At 35.3% G+C, this 16,965-nt stretch overlaps 1 protein-coding gene across 1 annotated transcript in view; it reads right to left on the bottom strand.

The window, feature by feature from the left end:
* The window catches only part of usp53a (ubiquitin specific peptidase 53a), a 57,139-nt gene extending 44,987 nt beyond the window's left edge, over positions 1-12,152 (bottom strand). The window contains exon 1 of the mRNA XM_088914702.1: positions 12,065-12,152. The gene's annotated coding sequence lies outside the window, so the exon portion shown is untranslated. The remainder of the gene's footprint in view (positions 1-12,064) is intronic.
* Between the last annotated feature and the right edge of the window lie 4,813 nt (positions 12,153-16,965).

Here is a 16,965-nt window from a genome sequence, read left to right on the forward strand (position 1 = left end):
TATTTGTAACACGATATTTAATAAAATATCCAAAACATTTTCTAAAACAAAAAAAAGATGTAGTAAGCCAACACATTTTCGACTCGTTCTAAAAAATACTGGGTGTTGAGCAGCTCCTTTAAAGATAGGGTGGCCTTGGCTTCTCTTTCTGCGAGGAGAGCGTAGCATTATCGGTGGCAGCTATATCATTCCTCAATCCAGTGCTAAATTTGCTGTGAGCATCGGGGGACCTACAGTGTGAAAAAGGTTAGAAGGCTCCACAGAGAGAATCTGCTACAAGGGTTGATGCAATTCAACTGAGCTGACTGACAAGTAGGGCTGCCAAATTGGGGAGTACAAAATTATTTTAATTTAGGATTCAGTTTTTTAAAACAAATATCAGAACTCACAGACAATAGAACCTGACTAGGAGCTTAATCACTTCTGCATCGATATTACATTTCTATTCTGTTAAGCAGCACACATTCCTGACAATGAAGTACATTGTAATACAAAAGAAACTCAAGGTTACTGCAGTCTTTTACCTCAAGGAGTTTATTCTTCCAAGATAAAACTTAAATGACATAAATGTAAGCAGACAGTACAATGTGTTCTGTGAAAATGGAAATTGACCATAAAACAACATCTCAGGTGCAGAGAAAAGATTTTCTACAGTATATACTGTAGATCTGGTCATTTACACTTAAATATTTTTATAGTGCAATAAGTAGTGATTATTTAGAAACAAAGTAGCTTTAAGTAAAAAATGAACATTTAAAATTCCTACAGGCACTTTTGGTGCGAAAAGAAGATTAGAAATGCATTTTAAGTGGATACGTAATGCTAGCACTTTACTTAAACTTAAGGAAACAGGCCAAAGCAAAGTAAGCCCTCAGAAATAATCATACAAAAAAGAAATTCTGCATAATAGAAAAGGTCATTTTAGTTTGGCATTAGGATCCTTAAATCAGTGTGCAAAGAAGTAGTTTAAGCACTTGCTTATTTTAATGATCTTTGAGTGTTGAAATGCATGTTTGAGTGGAGGTTACCAGTACTGGTCTCGGTACTGTGTTTGATGCCAACCTGAAGTAACTTATATAGTAAGTATGTTCTCCCCATGTTCATGTGGGTTTTCTCCTAGGCATGGCGATTAGGTCTGATATGCTATTCTAAATTGTCCCTTTCTCCACAGCCCTGTGGTGGTGATAGATTGGTGTCTTGTCCAGGGAAATAAAGTCCTTAGTTGCTCCCTACACTTCCAAGATAGCAACCCAGAACGTACAACCCTCTCCAGAAGAAGCAGCTTTCTGAAAATGGATGGATGAAATGTGGAGTTTCTTTTTTCTAGGCATCAAAAAACTAGCCAATGTTAAATCACAATCATCCATCCATCAGCAGATTGTCCTTTATTTCTGTTAAATACAGCAGCCCTGGACACTGGAACTCTGTCCTGGAAGCTTTGGGCATGAGGTAGGATTACATCTTAAACAGCACTCTAGTCCATCACAAGGCACATACACACAAGCACTATGAATCTAAAAAGTTAATCTAAGTGGTATGTATGTATTCCAATGAAAATATTAAGAAGGCTATACTTTTTTCTTTGCATTCAATAATGTCTCAATATGAATTCAGGCCCACACTGCAGACAAATTCTTTATTTTCATACTTAAAAATAACTGTCCTTATCACCTACTTAGAGAGCAGCGAAAGAAATAAAATGAATAATAGATGACTAGCAATGTGCTTTAATGGTTTCAGTAACTATTTTACGGTGTTTGCTGCTTTTGACCTTTGTGAATGCATCATTGTGAAGTGAAAAAGTTTTGCTAAACTCTTCAATGAATACCATCGAGTTTAAATCTAGATCATGATGCAGTTGTAGCGACACATTAAATTGGAATACTGAAAATCTGATTGATCAAATTAAGAAAATTGACCATGCTTAAATACAGCTCATTATACACTACCTCTTGTCATCTGCATCAACTCAATCTTTCAGCTAATTAGGGTTATGTTAAGAATTGCAGTATTTTACAATGCCATTCCTATCCATCGGATCAGCTGCTGCATGACGCCTATTAGAAAATTTAAAAGTTATCAACCATGATAAGCACACATAAAGGCAAGGAGGACAAATTACTGTAGCAGACACCAGATAAGGAAGACAGACTCCTACAAATATGACAATGTGCTATGTTACTGTACATGAAAATACTACAGAGAAAGGCAATTAAGTTGAAGGCCTGTTAGAATGTATTGCAATGTGACGTCGGACTGCTAAAACATTTCTTTTTTTGGAAATTCCCATTCCCACTGCTACATGTACAGTATATGTATATTACCAGTTATGCAATTATGGTTTGCAAACCTTCCTGTTTTGGAGCATAAAAATTGTTTGATTCCAGTTAAAGTGGTTATCAGTTATAAAATGCGTAAATGCTTACACTAACTATACATGAAATTTATTCTCAACGCTTTTAATTTTAACTTGTATTAAAAACTGCGACCAAAATATGGGAAATGTGAAGAAAATATAAATATTTTCAAATTAATTTTGGATCACATTAAAATAGTTTTGTTCCTAATGTCCCTAATCAATTCTATTTTACAGACATTATACAGTACATTTTAATTCTAAAAACTGGACTTTTTGGCTATTTACTGAAAATATAATTTACACAACAGCTCTTAGCATAATTCAAAATATGAGGGACTCAGAGAAAAACTCCATATCCTTATATTCACAGAGATATAAGTATGAATTAAACATTAAGGTTCACATATTTTTCCTTGTACAAACAGTAAAAAACAACAAAAAATGTAGTGTAGGGCTCTAAAGTATGGATTCCCTCCTATTAAGAGGACAGAGGATCAAGAGGATTATGTCTGCATCATAATATTCATATATTAGGAATATGTTTGGATTGTAACTTCACTCAGTGAAACGTATATTGTCACATTGAGAGGGCAAATGACAGGATGAAGTTGCTTTTAAAAAAAAAGAGGAGAAGAACTAAAGTTAATTTAAAATATGGTATATTTAGTTTTAAAGTTCCTGTTTTTTGTTGTTCCCTTATAAACAAAAACACTCTGACCACTAACCGCCTGTTTTTCGCCTACATATGCAAATGTGTCAAAGTCCTGCACAACAACATTACAAAGCAATCGTTTAAGCTCCTTATTATTACGAATCTCTACTCATTGTGATCACGCACGCTGTTGAAGGGTGAGGGGGAGAAACATCTCTACCTAGTGCAGCAACACGTAGCCAGTTTCCTGTTGTAACCACAAAAATGCCTCCGTTCTGACCGGAACATGCTTCAGTTCACATTTTTGGACCTTGGCCAGGGTGTAGTCCTGTTACAGTCAGTGGAAGTGAGTGCTTTTTTTTGATGCAGGCTTATTTACATAGCTACCTGCTTCCCTGACTACTTTCTATTCAACAAATTCCTTCCACCTGTGAATTGGCAAACATTAGAAAACCAGGCCTCACAAACTTTGTTTATGGCCGCCCAAAGAAGTTCTTCTGGATCTTGCGTCCAACGCCTTCAGTATATAGCCAGCTTCTGGAAAAGTGACTCATGAAACCAGACTAAATTAAACCAATATTCCACCCCCAGCAGTAACAGTTTTGGATTAGGGGAAGACATCTGACAGAGACAGCTATGTACACTCCATCAATGAAAGGCTTTTATACATCTCAAATGTAGTAAAAAAGTGTCAACATTCAAGTGCTAGAACACAATTTTCCAAGTTACATCTGCCCCCACACTTCGCTCATTAACATAAATTCCTCTTTATTAACACAGAAAGTCCTGTTGTTCCTGATAAAGGAAACATTATGTGCACTGTTTGTAAATATATTCTATGCACCACAGAGCTACTTCAAAATGATTTCAGCATTGTGCTATATGATAATAAAAGAATGAAATGCACATATAACAAAAAAACATACTATTTATGAAAGAGTATCTTACAAATGGTATTTTAAAATGAGCAAAACATATCTGAATGCAACCATCCTTCAAGATGTATCACTGATTGGTGGACAATATAGATGGGAAGATGAATCTTCCTTTAATTGGGAAGAACTATTATACTAAACAGAGATGAAAGATTAATGTCAAGACAGCCTTTGTTCACATTTTCTATACTACATTGAAGAAGTAGTTCAAACAGTAATAAAACAGGGATCTTTTAAAATCAATTCAAGGGGTAATTGCCGTTTCAAAATTAATAATAAAGACATCTCACTATATTACAGATAAATTATGTTAGTACAAATGAACTACTGTGACTTTATGTGCACAAACACAATGAAAAGTCATGACAGCAAATCATTTTGACTCCTAACACTATACTAATTTAGAAGGGTGTTCTTTCTAAGATTCATTACAGTGTAAAAGTATTCAGAAAATATAATATCCTACAAACTTAACAGTTTTAAGTTAGTATATGGCCAGTCTAGACTGAATCCACAAGTGTTGTTTTGTTGTTTTAACTGGACATTTAAGATCTCTCATAGAAATTTTTGGTCATACCAATAAAAACAATAATTTGGTTCTAGAATCTGTTCATAAAAGACCAAAGATATATTAAAAACATATCCTACTCTTGTGAAGAAAAACAGCTGTATGTTTTTACTCTTGATCAGAAAGATTACAAAGGGACTGCATGCAAGTATTCTTCATCCTCAAAGGCAATGACAATGTCAAGGCAATGGACTTCACAATCAACAGTAAACCAGAGGACACAAATAGAATGTATGGAAAGATACACTTCAAATGAGAACAGGGCACTTTTTCCCATGTTGTGGGAATCTAGTAAATGCTAACGACCTACACTGTAGAAGAGGATAGCCTGGCTTCTTCCAAAGTATTACTGGATGAGATGCTATGATCAATTATCAACTGAAAAGCCAAATAAACTGAGTGGGCCAAATGGCTTCCTCTAATTTCAAAGCTTTCTTATGTTATATTATGTTATGATATGTTTTATCTTGCGGAGACAATGTAGTTAAATAATGTGACTTGCCTGCAGATTTTTTTTTACAAGTGTCTTTTCCCATAAAAGAAACAAATGACAAGCAAAGACGCAATCTGGAAATCGTTAGCATTATTTTCTTTTATTTTGATGCTATGCTTCAGCTCTGCCTCTTGTGCACCTCTCTGTAGCTGGCTATTCTCAATATCTGGCAAGTGTGCCAGACAGTCCTGAGATGACCCGAAAGAGGTCTGTCCCACCCTTCCTCAATGGCATGGGCCATGAGCTCAAGTACTTTTCTTATTATTTTAAATCTTATTTTAGGTCTTAAATTAATTCCAGAATAACTGACCACTGACCATACGCTTATTTCAAGCTTTGCCTGCACATTTTATTGCCAAAGGAAAGAAAATTTCATAAGCACTTCACACTTTAATTTTTACACTTTCTAAAGTGGTGCAGCTATTAAAATAATAATTATTAATAATTTGGGACAGCACAAAAATATTTTAAAATACTACTGTCTCAATGAAAACAAGTATGTTCTAAGATAATAATTTTAAATTATCTCATAATCTTTATTTCTATTTCCGGAATGCATCATTCAACAATTGCATATCCTAAAACTATCTTTTGTTCACTATTTTTTATTCAATTTTATTCAAATTGTTCATTTTTTTAAATTAAAAGTTCAAATGTAAAAATGTTGATTATTTTACAAGCCACTAACAGCACAGACAGCTTCTTAGCCCATTCTACAATCTGTTTTCTTCTCTTGAAATTAACTGTAACATTTTTTTTAAAAGAAGAATTTGCACAAAATTAGACAGTTAAGGTAATACCCCCACCCCACCCCTGCTCCAAGTCAGAAGGAATTGCCCCCTGCAGGGTTCGGGCACAGGAAACAGGGGTGGCAAATGATGTGAACAGGGATCTCAGATCCAGAGCAGACTGACACCGAACGCTCACACTGAGGGCGGAGTGAGTTTCAGGGGCTCAGCAGAGTCCTAAGGGGACAGTGGGGAAGGAGGACTGTGGATGAGGCAAACACTGAGGATATGCTGGGGTCAAAGATGCACTGGGCTGGACAAGCTGACTGTGAAACGGGGCAGAAAGGGGAGAGAGAAAGAAGAAATTGGCTGACGAAGCAGGGTGAGCAGGGAGAAGAGGGGAGGAATGGGAAACAGCCATGAGGGGGCAGCTATCTGGGCCTCCGAGAAGGAGTGATGAAATCAGAAGGAACCAGAAGAGAAGAGCAGAAATTACGGTAATTGTGGTGAGCTAATTGTTTCCATGGAGCATGGAGTAGTAGCCATTGAAGAGCTGCTTGTTCAAGGTGGGGTGAGAAGATGACTAAGCTTGAAGGAGGCAAATGGTAGATTCATGGTAGCAAATGGTAAGAGGTGATGGGGTGGGAGTCAAGCAATGGCACCGGATGCAGCAGGAACTATTCGGAAAGTAGGAGGATGAAAAATAGGAGGATGGAGAATTGAAAGGTGGGGTCTTTTGTAAAGAGCAATCGTTTTGTGAGAGAATTTTTTTTCTGCCAAGAGCAAATACAGAATACTAAATATTTTGAAGCTGAAGAGAGCAGAAGTGGGTGAAATTTAAAATTTGACCACCTCCTGAATGCTTGTTTATAAACTTCATTTTATGAGGTCATTCTCGATTCTCCAAATTAGTCCTGAGGAAATAATCAAACAGGGCTTTCAGATATATTTAGGAAATAAACCTGTGTAAATTACTACCTTCACATCTTCTTCAGAATACTTAAGATTTACTTTTACAATTTCTTAAATGAAATTGTTTTAAATGAAATAAGTCTCTCTTGGGTCCCTTTGCAAAAGGCTCAGCAGCACAAGCTGAATTACATCACTGAGTCTGGAGCTAAGCCCTCGAGTTCTGCTTGCAACTGAACTTAGAAAGTGCTTGAGGGTTTGATAGCAGAGTCTACGTTGTAATCAGCTTACATACATTTACAGAATAACCCCTATACACTGCACTAAGAACAGCAAATAAAGTGGAATAAAATACCATAAAGCCTGTAAAAGTACAAAGTTTATATCCCACAGTGTTCAATCATCCACAACTATGATTTTGAAAGGTTTGTAATTTCTGACTGCTTAGAAGCAAATAGCACTTCAGATGAAGTAATAAAAAACAGATATGACTAGGTTTATTACACATTAATGCATATGTGCTGGTTCACTATACTGTAATGGTTGACTGACATATAATCTATTGGTTTTTAAAGAACAAACAACAGATTTAAATATCCCAAAAAGTATTAATTACTGGAGCAAGAAATTAATACATTTTTTTCTAACGTTGAACTAGCATGTCACACTATCACGGCACCTCATAATGAACAGCTCAAGTCTCTCCTGCCACAAGTGAAAGCAGAACACTAATAGCTGTACATTTTTAAGGTAATTAAATAATTCAGTTCTTTAAGTGTAAGAGTTATGAACGTAGGAAGGCAGTTCCAGAAACTGGACGTCATATTTGCTTTAGTTCAAGTGGGTAGCTGCGTCAGCATGCGTAGGCTACAAAGGAACAAGTAATAGGTTTATTCCATGCTGAAAAGAGAAGAAAGACCTTCTTCTTCACACCCAAAGAAGGCTCCACCAGCAAGTTGCAGAAGTCTGTGGAATGAAATAAATTGCCTCCTTAAAACAACTGAAAACTCTCAAAAAGCAAATACATAATAAATACATAATTCACACCTGAAGAAGGCTCCACGGATGAAACGTTGTGTTTTCTTTCTTCTTTTTTTCAGCATGGAATAAACCTATTACTTGTTCCTTTGCATAAATACAAAGTACTTCTTATAAGGAAAAAGAACAGTGATTTTGAGTTGGCAAAAGAAAGTGTCTTTGTGGTAACACCTACAATCGCAAAATAATTAGGAAAAATGCATGTGTAAGAGTACTAAGCTCATAAGTCAATAAAATAAGAACAACTGAAGATGACTCTACCAGAGAATTTATGTTCTTCTAAGATCAAATATGTAATCTGGTATCCATTTTTATCAGTAGTTAATATAAATTAAAGCCTTTTTTAACTCTCACATACAATGATAAAACCATAGTTTCTTAAAAAAAAGAAGTAAAAGCACAGTTTGTTGGGAAGGCTTAAGAAACACCACATGACCAGCATTTGAATTTGAAATGCTAAAAATCCAGTTTCCCCACCAGATGAAACCAGACATTCCCAAGAACAATGCAGCAAGAGTTTCCTGTTCAGCTTCTCCATTACTGCTGCTCCCTGTACAGCTGTACGTGGTTACTGCTTTCAAATCCTGCAAATCTGAACTGGTCACCAACGCTGCTCCTCTGAATCACAGTTTTCTGACAATAACACCGACGTCCAGCATTGTCTATGTGTGCTCTGTAAAATAATTGCTGGAACACAACTCTGAGGCCTGTTTTTAAATCCAACATCCTTTGGGCCTTATTCAGACAACTTCCTATATTGTTTACTACTTCCCAAAGATCTGCCAATAAATGTAACTTCAAACCTACTGCCAATGTTTTTTTTCTTATTTTTCGAAGTTTTGAGTAAAATTATATTCAAGATTCACATGACAAAGATTCACAGGTCTGGGCCTAAGTTACTTGTTTCATTTTAAAGCAGTCTGCACTGGCTTCTACATATTCGCTCAGGGTAAACCACAGGCCACATTTAAAATACAGAAGAAGCAATTCAAGATTTCTAGAAAATACTCATTATACTCAAAAGAATAACACAAGAACATGAAAAGGCTCTACGGTTCGCCTGAAAAGAGCTGCTACAGTATGTTGAAGATGATTTGGAATTTGTCGGCATTAAAAAGGATTGCTATGGCCATCTTACGTTTCTTAAACTGTGGTTTTTCACTCCATTTTACCCCTTTCATTTCAGTAAATCTGAATAATTCTGAGTAATCTTAGAACACTTCTCAGTATATCCAATAAAACTCCTTCCTTGTCATATGTTAGCCACTATGGAAACTGCTTAACCTTCCTGTTTTATCTCACAGTTCTGATTAAATCTGTCTTTCATGCGTTTGTAAACCTAGAATATATAGTTCAGCTAGAGTGTGATGTCCAGTTGACAAGTCTTGAATATGCTAAATCCCTACACGGTAGATTGTTATGCTAAGCCTGTGATTTCTAAAAAAATGCCCTATTAAGATTACTTTATTGGCCATATACAATTTCTTGAGAGAAGCTCAGGTCAGAGCGCAGGGTCAGCCATTTATACAGTGCCCCTGGAACAGTTGGGGTTAAGGGCCTTGCTCAGGGGCCCAACAGAGTAGGATCCTTCTACCGGCCACGGGATTTGAACCGGCAACCTTCCAGCCACAGGCGCAGATCTTTAGCCACAGACCCACTGCCCCACCCGTATTATTATTATTTACCCCAATTTGATTCTTCATGAGAAACTTTGGGTCTTTTTAAATCTAATTCTGCAATTCAGAAGAGACAACCTGTTTGATAATGTTATCCTAAAAACTGTGTGAACTATTTTCTCTACATCTTCTTGTAAGGAATTAAATACTGTCTTTATCAAGGAAGGATTGCTCCATATTGTTTTCACTAGTAAATCGATGGAAAAATATAAGCACATTGTCATTTATGAAAATCCATATATTGATTGACTGGGTTATATATGCCTTTTGTTAAATGGCACTTTAATAAAATAAAATAAATAAAATAATTACCTTTCAACTTTTTAAGCTTGCTGTTAATCCTCTTTTCAAATAATCAGCTAATCAGCTAAACCTTATGTGTAGAAGGTTTAAAACATTCATACAGTAACAAGAAAATAGAACTTGTTAAAAATGTTACAAATTACATTACATGGGTCAACACATTTTAGACATTCCAAAGTACTTATTTTAAAATAACTTAATACTGTACCATATACAGGCAATATGTAACTTGAAATATTTTTATATTTAAGAGCCTTGAACAAAATGGGTCATACATACATTTACATAGGAATGAGCAATCAGCTGTTCAAAATGGTTTTACTATATTTATTGACTGCATCTAAATTTTAGCTCTTGCAAACTGCCATCTCTAGAGATGGTATGCAGCACAAGCAAAGGAAAATTAGCAAAAACAGATCACATTAAAACAACCTGTCAGACAATTCAATTCCACACATTTTAAGCCAAAAGAAGTGTTAAGATCTTGAAGACAACTGTATAATTCTGTTTTTAAGACTCTTTAAAATTCATCTACCAAGAAAAACTGACCTAAATGGAAAAGAAGCACAGCTAATTGTCAAAGAGTAGGTTACAGAAAATTCTACAATATTCTACACATTGTCCTTTGCGGAAGTGAGACAGATTAAACAATAATTCTATAACCAAGAAAGCACTTATTCAGTGTGAAAGTCTTGGGGAGCTGATATCCAGCCCTTTTGCATGTGTAAGAATGAACAAAGTTAAAAATGAAATGAGAAGACCACTCAGCCCATCTAGTTTGTTTGAATGCCAGTAGCTCTTTGCATATTGTTTCTCGAAAGGAGAGAAGATAATGCTTAATGACAGAACTATATAATCATATTGATCTACTGTTCTTCAGGTAATGATAGATTTAAACCTGAAATATTATAAAACAACCAAGCTCTTTAATCTATGACAAAATTATATATATACAGCATATTAAACCTATGATTTAAGGCTAACTTTCTAACATTTTTGGGATGACATTCCACGGCTTATCATTATGTTTTAAAACACAGACCATTTTTAAATGCTTGAGAAAAGCATTTAAGAGAGAAATGGACTGTAGTCTGCATTCACCCTCTCTGCAGTTAAACTGAGCTCGGTCCCATTAACATCATCGTCCCACTTAGATATGTTACAACCAGTTAATTCATTAAGTGTTTACGTGGAAAAACAGTTAGACTCCTCACCGTGTTAAAATAATGGAAAAAAGATTTAGTCTTCAGCTACCAGCAGTCACTGCAGAGGTGTTCTAAAACAATTATGAGTGCTCTAAATTGTTTTCCTTCTTCTTTAAAGCCTCATTTTTATCAGATCAACAAGGACAGAAAAGAAAAAAACATATTATATTTACAGAACCAACCTAGGCAATAATTTCGGCGCAGACCTGTTGCAGAACAACTGTCAAAGAGCAGTTTCTGTGGGAAAGCCGTAACATTTTAAACACTGGGTACTGCACATGTACTCCAACATAGTATCATCACACTGCATTCATCATACATACATTGTATTCAGCTTTAGAAAAGCACGTAACAAGCCCTGCGTTTTTTTTCCGTACAGGTATCACTAAGATTATAACATATAAATGCAGTTGTTTGCGATAATATCTTCAGTGATATATCTCCCGAAAACGTTATTAAGCAACATTAAAACAACCCTGATCTACTGCTTAATTACATTAGTCGATCCGAAACTAAACACTCCAAACTATATTTGGATTAATCACTCGACATTAGTTTATTTTACTCTTGAACGTAAGTAAAACAGCGGAGTGTATTTACTAATGCAATTTAAAGTGGGCCGTCCCGAAATATGTGAATACATTCCACAGAAACTTGCTACACTGTTCCAGTTCTTGTGCATTTCTTAAAACATAATAAAAATTAACTTCTCAATCACCGTGTAAATTGTCTCGGTGGAATTATTATGCATTCTTGGGTGCTCTGAATATATGATTTTTTGCAGCAAAGCAGTATCAATAGCAAGGTAAATAAATCAGGAATGTTGTCACAAAGAATATAATATTAGTCTATCATCTGCAGCTACTTATTTAAAACAAATTACTGGCACGTTTACTTAAATATAACTAATATTTACGTACTTATACAAAAAATATGATCTCGTTATATTAACGCCGCCGAAGAAGTACATTATTGTGCGAACAGAATAAATTATTATTAATGACGGTTTCCGAGAATAATGGTATTGGCATATTTCGGAATGAACTGTTAATAACTTACGTTTTGTTCTACCTGATTTCAAAACATACTGTACGTTTCGCGTTCTTTTTCCTTTACCTGGTTCAGGTAGAGATATCCGACACATGCGCATTGCTGAAACTAAAAATGGCGAATAAAAAGTTTACTTGACAAGACTTACCTTCCTATTCAAAATCAAAAGGCATTCAGATTTCTTTCGTCCGCGTCTACCTTTCAAAAGAGCAAAGCCATCGAGCTTCTTGAATGACCCGTTAACGACATATTTTTAATTCCTGGTCCTAGTTTCAGCTCAAAAAAGATTTCACCGACGATTTGGAACAGTAGCTAAAGCAAGGTTGAGAATAAAAGAACATTTAGGAAAGAAACCATTCAGAAAATAGTACTAGTGATTAAAAAAAAAAACTACAAAACATTCGGGCTTTACACTAGTCTTATTGTTTCATTCTTCTTTGATCCTACCAGTTTACGACTTCTAATTTTCCCCTTCATTCGCCGTATTCCGCCGCTTGATTGTATATCAATGTAGTATTTGTTGTTAAGCGGCGGTAGTGAGCCGTGATCCACTCCAGGCACCTGAAATACTGGATTAGTGATGTTTAGAGAGCGAGGGAGGTCAATCCCCGCCTCTAATGTACTGTATTTACTGCAGTCCCTTAACACACAGAGATACCAAGTCATGTTGTCACACGGTCAAGGGAGGAGTCTGGTCTACTTTTCAGCCGAGCAGGTTTACAAGCAGTGAAGTCACCATTCAGGTAGGTAGTACATTCCGTTCAGGGATGACAGAATCATTTCAATTTCAGGTGTAAAAAAAAAAGCTCGCGAGCGGAAAAATACATCGCCACCCAATAAAGTTATGTTGTAATTCTTCAATTACCAAAGCCTAATCTGTAAAATTCCATTATAATATGCAACTTCCGACACTACAAATAACGTTATTCAGTTTAAAATAGATTCATCTGGTTATTTATAAATTAATGCACAGTGATGCAGACCTCTCTAGGCAATTCAATTATGTATTTTATCTAAAAAAACCCTCTCTTCCTGCTGTCACTTTCAGAATATTAATAATGCACCGACTAGAGCATGGTAATTTTCAACCACTTCTTGTTAGAGAACACCTTTTCAAGAAATCCCAATAAGAATCCCAGTTTTAAATGTAAAACCAGACCTCTTCATTAATATTAAAATGCTAATTTTAAATGCTATCAGCATTCTGGCCCTGAACACAGACGTCCTAAATCCACTGTGTAAGAATATTAAACAGAACTAGACAAAGGGGTTGGGTGGGATTCGCTTTGATGTTGAGATCTTCTGGGTGTCTCTGAGGACTCCGGTGTTCCAATATTTAAATTAATATAGAACTTTTTTTTTTCCTCCGGATGTTGCACATTTATCTTGGAGACACTTCACAGATACATCAAGCCAGATGTGAGAAATAAGTGAAAACTGTTTGCAACCCAGTGCACTGCAAATGGACAGCTAAACATTGTCCATTAGTTCTGCTGTCTTATTATTTTTAACCTTTTTTATGTACTTGTGCTCTTATCTGAAATACTTTGGATACACTAAAAACAATATCTATTTTGTGACACGATCTATGGTGAATATGCATATTCCTTCCTCTCCTGTGGCAGTGAGATTAAGAGTTTTCTTCTTTCATTGACCACTATCTGTGGATTTATAACATAATTCAAGGCCTTTCAAGCTGGGAATTAAGCAGAAACAGATGGTGGGAAAGCTGGCTATTTGACCCCTGTAAGACTGTGGTAAGAAAAAAAAAACTTGAAGCATCAGAAAATACGCAAAAAAAAATATCAGTTAAATCTTTGTGTTCTGAATGTACAAACTGGGAAGGATGTTTCTATATTAGATTTGTGCTGGTATGACTAGCTGACTATGAAAAAAACTGTTTAGCTTAAATTTGCCATTATGGTTTGTAATATCATTTAAATAAATGAGTACACAGTGTAGAATGCATAAAACAATATGTCACCTAATGAAGATGTGTCAAGGAATAAATACATCCATAAGTATAAAATCCATTTCACTACAAAACATACTGGATGCCATTGTGAAAATGAAGGGGGTGTACATCTAAGGAATGATAACTAAACTCAAGTGATTTTACTTGTTCAAAAATCAGAATTCAAAGGTTCCCATTTGGTTAGCACTTTTACATCTTTGCTGGGACAAGAAGGACTGAGATATTGTATACAGTACATACTGTATATGTAAACCATGTTAGTTCTTTAAGATGGTAGGAAATGGCTCTAAGAGTACAACTGAGGTTGACCTATCTTTTTATATTGTCATAACTTATTCCTTTGGCTATACTACAAATTGTATGGGCCTTTAGGCTCACTGATGAAACATGAAGATCAAAATAATAAATATAAGCAGGTTAAATATGCATGTAAAATAATATTATTTGTCCAGTAACGCTGGTGTGGTTTCCATTCTAACTATCAAATTGAATCCCAGAACACAGTATTTAGTATTCAGTTTATTGTACATTACCTTTTGCTCTGGGTTTGTAGGTTTGTGGATTAAAGTCTTGAGGGGAATATTTGAACTTATTAAAAAGGCTGAATTCTTGTCCCATTTATGGGATTAGAAAATAAATCATATAGAGTGTTGTAAATGACAAAGTATTGTAACGATATGAAGCTGGGTAAAAAACAAGCATGCACTAAAATAACAAGTAAACATGAACATGAAAAGTTAACAAGGCTTTACCTGAATAATTTCAAATTTGTGTGTGCTGTTGGGAAATAATATACTGTTCTATACTTTTCCTGCTTCTTTTTTAGTTTTCTATTTGTTTTCCCTAAATTCCTAGAACTACGGTATGGCACATAAAATATTAAAATACATATGGAGCACCTGAAGAGCTAGTGTAGGAGTTCCCAATAATATTAGTGAAGAAGAGGCAGAGTTATATACATATATTACATTATATTTTAGCATGTATTTTTACATTTTATTTATAGTGTAACAAATACTCCCCTGCACATACAGTAACACAGGGATGTTGGCCACCTGGGCTGAGGAAGGTCTTCTTTAGCTCAGCTGGCAAGACCCCTGTTGAGAGACATCGGAGACCTGAGTTCAAGCCCATGTGGTGAGGGGTGAACTGGGGCGGGAGCAGCAAGGGCACAAGCCCAAGAACCCAAATACACTACAATGTATTCTGTATTTTATTATTTAATCTTTAGTGTGATGAGATCCTGAAATACTAGATAGAAAGAGAATTCAATTATTTTGGTCTCAAACAGAGAGCACTACAAGGGGCTATGATTCATATAGTCGTCAGCGGTATTAGCAATGTCAGCCCTATCCTAGGGACTTCTTCAGAATTGACAGTGAAACACAAACTAGGGATCATCAATGCAATCCAAGGGAAAGTACATTTAAACAAGAATAAGAGGCAGTTCTTTACTCAAAGGATTGTGGGAGTCTCGTACATGCTACCAAACCATGTTGTCAAAGCGAATTCCTGGATTTACAAAAATTTGCTGAGTGAGATTTTCATATACACTAGATTTCGTAATTTACTAAAACCCAAATGAGATGCATCTACCAGGCACCAGTTTTCTACTGTTCTAATGCTCTTGTTCCTATTTGCGAAGTAATATTTATATATTAATGTACAGAATAAATGAGACACCCATGTCTAATTTGTTTAATCAAATATTTAACATAAATTTAGCTAAATTACAAGATCGTACAAACCATAGCCTGTTCCTCACGATGCAAGTTTCCTGGTTTCTCTAGACTAGTCTTTTGATTATTCAACATCTCATTCTCTTCTCTCTAACGTCTTTCAGACACAGGCTACTGTATCTTCTATCAGGCCAAAGGCAACCAGGTAATTGTTCAGGCAGTTCATGTTTCTGTCTTTGTATTCATTAAAATACTTTTTGAAGGGCAAATTATGCAGTTTCTTAATCAGCTCATTCTTGCTCAAACTCACATCAAATATTAAACACTGAGCATCTGGCATTATGAAATCACTTCTTATGCTCTGCATTTTGTTAACTCAAGGAACACTACTACTAAAAAAAATCAACAAATGCATCACTGTTTAAAACATTACATATGTACCGATGGAGCTTTTGAGGTTACAGTTTTATTATGCGTCATGTTGTAAAACATGAAATGTAAGACATATATTGCGAAATACAGTATATTTGTAAAAGAAATACTTATTTTGTTTCATGTGCCCTTATATACAGTGCATTCAGTATACAGTATGTCCCGAGCAGTATGCTTTATTTCCAGTTTAAATCTATGAAGTGTATGAACTGTAATAAGCAACATACAGTATATTTAAAAAAAAAAGTTCTCATATCATGTTATATTGACTTCTACTATTGGTTTTTAATATTAGTTTTGTATTCCAAAACGAATTGCAACTTTCACACCAGGTCAAAAGGTCTAGTGCATTTATCAAAGAACAACATCTGCTTCATAACTTACTTACCCAAATAGTGGACAGGGAAGCCAAGCACAAAAACGAGTGTGATGAAGTGTATCTCAGTGGGTCAGCCTTTCCCCAGGAAGTACTTGCTCCCTTTGCCAGAATTTCCTGAAGGGACAAATAATGATTTCATACAGAACGTGTACCGAGTTGTCAAAAATATTTTTTATGTAAATGTTTTATTATTGAAATGATGGTTTGGAAAATTAGGAGCAAAATTGTATTCATATAGGGAAGAGGGGAATGCTTTAAAAATCCCTCCTATGATCAGCTAAACAGATTTCACCCAGATGAAAGATGCCCAAAAATATTTGCATAGCATTCTGTAGTGCCTCCAGGCAGCATCAGTACATTTTCCTACTATGCTCAGGCCTGTTTAAATGTATATTGGGTTTTAATACAAATTATTTTAGAAAACAACAAAAAAATTATTTTACTCGGTCATAAATTAAAGATACTACTTTGGGGGTTTTGGGAATTAATACAGTCTATCTGTTACTGAACCTATGGTCTATTGATTCAAACACAGAAAAGGACAAATCAATTTTTATGAGTTTCCATGCCAGTATCCCACAATT

The sequence above is a fragment of the Atractosteus spatula genome, chromosome 1, assembly GCF_055471065.1.
Source record: "Atractosteus spatula isolate fAtrSpa1 chromosome 1, fAtrSpa1.hap1, whole genome shotgun sequence".
Lineage (NCBI taxonomy): Eukaryota > Metazoa > Chordata > Actinopteri > Semionotiformes > Lepisosteidae > Atractosteus > Atractosteus spatula.